We start from the raw sequence: 3,952 nt of genomic DNA, 5'->3' as shown, positions 1-3,952 counted from the left end.
TTCAGGACCTGCACCCAGCTACGCTGCGGAGCCCCAGCCCGCCGCACCCTCCCACCCTCCGCTCCCGGCTGCTTTTCTCCTAACTCTGCGAGGCGGGGTCGTTTTTGTTTTTTACAAAAATATATGTAAATGTATTTCGATGAGTGAAGGAACACGCACTCAATGCAGCATCGGTAACAATTGCGCCGGCGGGCGTGGTGGCTCCCTCCTGTAATCCCAGCACTTTTGGAGGACGAGGTGGGAGGATGGCTTGAGCCCGGGAGTGAACCCGGGAGTTCGAGACCAGCCTGTGGAGACCTCCATCTCTTAAAATATTTTTTGTTTTCATTTATTTTTATTTTTTATTTTTTGCGACGGAGTTTCAGTCTTGTTGCCCAGGCTGCAGTGCAATGGCGCGATCTCGGCTCACCGCAACCTCTGCTTCCCAGGTTCAAGCGATTCTCCTACCTCAGCCTCCTGAGTAGCTAGGATTACAGGCATGCGCCACAATGCCCATCTAATTTTGTATTTTTAGTAGAGACGGGGTTTCTCCATGTTGGTCAGGATGGTCTCGAACCACCGACCTCAAGTGATCCGCCCGCCTCTGCCTCCCAAAGTGCTAGGATTACAGGCGTGAGCCACTATGCCCGGCCTATATTTTAATTTTTTTTAATTACCCGGGCGTGGTGACCGCATCTGTGGTCCCAGCTACTAAGGTGGCTTAGGCGGGAGGATCGCCTGAGCATGGGAGGTGGAAACTGCAGTGAGTCGAGAACGCGCCAGTGCACTCCAGCCTGGGCGACAGAGAGAGACCGTTTCTAAATAAGCAAATAAATAATAAATAGAAAAAAAAATAATAGCACTTTCCAAGGAAAGGGTAATACTGGAAATGTCCAGGATAAGGAAATTGATTAAATAAATCATGGAATATTTCTGGATGGAGTAGTATGCAGTCATTAAAAAATGGTGTTTTCGGCCGGGCATGGTGGCTCACGCCTGTAATCCTAGTACTTTGGGAAGCCAAGGCGAGAGGATCACTTGAGGTCGGGTGTTCGAGACCATCCTGACCAACATGGAGAAACCCCGTCTCTACTAAAAATACAAAAAATAGTTGGGTATGGTGGCTGGCACCTGTAATCCCAGCTGCTCAGGAGGCTGAGGTAGGAGAATCGCTTGAACCCAGGAAGCGGAGGTTGCAGCGAGCCAAGATCGAGCCATTGCACTCCACCCTGGGCGACAAGAGTGAGATTCCCACTCAAAAAAAAATGGTGTTTTCTGGGACCAGCCTAGGTAACATGGTGAAACTCCATCTCTACAAAAAAAAAAAAAAAAAAAAAAATTAGCTAGACGTGTGGCACCCTGGTAGTCCCAGCTACTTGGGAGGCAGATATGGGAGGATCACTTGACCCTAGGAGTTCCAGGCTTCAGTGAGCTATGATCATGTTGCTGCAGTCCTGTCTGGGTGACACAGTAAGACCCCATCTCTGAATAATAAATAAATATATACATAAGTGATGTTTTCAAAGAATATTTAGTGATGTGGGAAAATGTTCACAATAAAATGTTTACAGAAAAGTATCTGGCACAAAGTTGCAGTAAATGTTAGTAATTATTACAAAACAGGGTATTAGTGAACAATGTGATTTTAAGTTAGTAAAATATATGTATCTAACACAAAAGAAAAAAGAAACATTCCAACAGTGATTATCTCAGGAAGGTGGGATTATGAATAATTTTTACTTTTTCCTTTTTTTGGTTATTTTAAAATTTGGTTCAGTTAATATAATTTTAGGCCTAGGAGGAAAAGGTCCTGTTATATTAGGTTTTTTTTGTTTTGAGGGGTTTTTTTATGCTATTGATTCATTCTTTTCAATGTAGAGGTTGCTCTGAGAACCCAGGCGACCCTCCCCTTGGGCAGATACTTGCTTTGAGGAAGCGTGGAGAGTGGAAACAGCCTGGTGGGCTGGGATGTTGGACAGCACCTCAGCCCTTCTTCTCCCTGGCAAGTTATGTAATCTTTATGAACCTCAATTTTCCCATCTGTAAAATGGGTGTAATTACCTGAGGCCTTTGCATGAGAATTATATGAAATAATGCATGTAAAGGACTCGGTACAAGCTGGGGCTCACAGGAAGTTCAGTCACGTTTGCAGCTGCAGGAGCAAATTCCTCAGACTTAGTGGACACTCAGTAACAAAGGTTGGCTGGGCGCAGTGGCTCACGCCTGGAATCCCAGCACTTTGGGAGACCAAGGCGGCAGATTATTTGAACCCAGCAGTCGGAGACCAGCCTGTACAACATAGTGGGACCCTGTCTCTACAAAAAATACAAAAATCAGCCGGATGGGGTCACGGGTACCTGTAGTCCCAGCTACTTAGGAGGCTGAAGTGGGAGGATCACCTGATCCCGGGAGGTGGAGGCTGTGGTGAGCCCTGATTGTACCACTGCACTCCAGCCTGAGCAACAGAGAGAGACTCTATCTCTCAAAACAAAACAAAACAAAAAAACCAGACCACCACCACCACCAAACAAAGAACAAATGCTGCTTTCCTTCCTTGCCCTTGGACACTGTGGACATAACCTAGGTGTTTCTGCAGCTGAGTTGGAACTAACTCAAGAGGTCCCAGACATTGTCAAAAACTCCCTAAACCATGGTCTGCCCAGTAAAAGAGGCCTTCTAAGACAGTGAGAGCCCCTGTTCTGGAGATCTCTGCAGGTGCGATTACTGATTCACTCAACAAACAGATAGTGAGCTTCTGGGGATACACTGGAGGACAACATTGTCAGTTTCTGCCCTCTTGGATTTCCACTCTAGTGAGGAAGACACGATAAGTAACCAAAATGATGAGCAATTGTGGTAAGAGCCACGAAAGACACAAAGAGCTGCAACAGAAAACTGAAGTGAAGGGGTTCAAATGTGAGGCAAGGATGGGCCTCTCTTGGGAACTGGCACCAGCACGAGGGTCTGGGACACCATAGCTGAGGTTACCCCAAGCCCAGCCTTCCTGTGCCACTGCCGGGCTCTCCTGGAAGCCCCTAGACTGGGCTCCAGAGCAATGCAGTGGACCCGCTGGGCCAAGCCCCTGGGTGGTCAAAGCCTCCAGAGAAAACAGGTGACCCTTCGCACCCTTCCCCTGTCCCAAGCCCTTCCCCATTCTCTACTTCATCGAATCCTCAGCACAACCTGTGAGGCAAACAGGGCCCAATTCTTTCTCTCCCGTCTAAGCAGAGGGTAGAACTGGTGAAGAGACTCACTGAAGGTCACACAGCCAGTGGGGAAAGTGACTTGGCCCTGGCCTCCAGCTCCTGCCTGTGCTGCCCCTCCCCTCTGCAGAGCCAGCCCCCTGGGGTGGTGGGTGGAGAGGGACCCAGGGCTAAGGCAGGGGAAGGCTGAGGGGCCGCATATCCAAACCCTCGAGGAGGGAGTGGGCAGCTACCACTCCCCAGGGGACCAGCCCGAGACCTGTGAGAGGTGGAGTGGGAGCAGGTAACCTGCAGTGGACAGACAGGGTTTGAAATGTGGGTGTTGCCACTGTGCCCCTGTGACCATGAGTAGAGTACATGTCCCATCTGTAAAATGAGACAATAGTACCTGGCACAGAGGGTTGTGAAGTTAATACAGAACCATTTCCGGTACATACTGAGCACTCAATGCACAGTAGTTGTAACAATGATTATAATTACCACGTAACAATTATGTATGAGACCTGGTCTGGGCCCTGGGGATGCTGGAGAAACAAAGAAGAGTCTTCCCTTGCAGAACTTTTATTTTAGTGGGGAAGACAGGCAACAAACAGAAAGCAAAATCATAAGGATGTCAGAGGCTGACAGCTCTGAAGATAGTACATAAAATAAAAAGTACTGGGCATAAGTCTACTTGAGGTCTGGGCACAGTGGCTCAAGCCTGTAATGTAGCACTTTGGGAGGCCAAGGCGGGAGGATCGCTTGAGCCCAAGAGTTCAAGACCAGCCTGG

This window comes from Mandrillus leucophaeus, unplaced genomic scaffold (assembly GCF_000951045.1).
Source record: "Mandrillus leucophaeus isolate KB7577 unplaced genomic scaffold, Mleu.le_1.0 Scaffold13, whole genome shotgun sequence".
In the NCBI taxonomy this organism is placed as follows: Eukaryota; Metazoa; Chordata; class Mammalia; order Primates; family Cercopithecidae; genus Mandrillus; species Mandrillus leucophaeus.
This window is presented reverse-complemented; position numbering follows the sequence as displayed.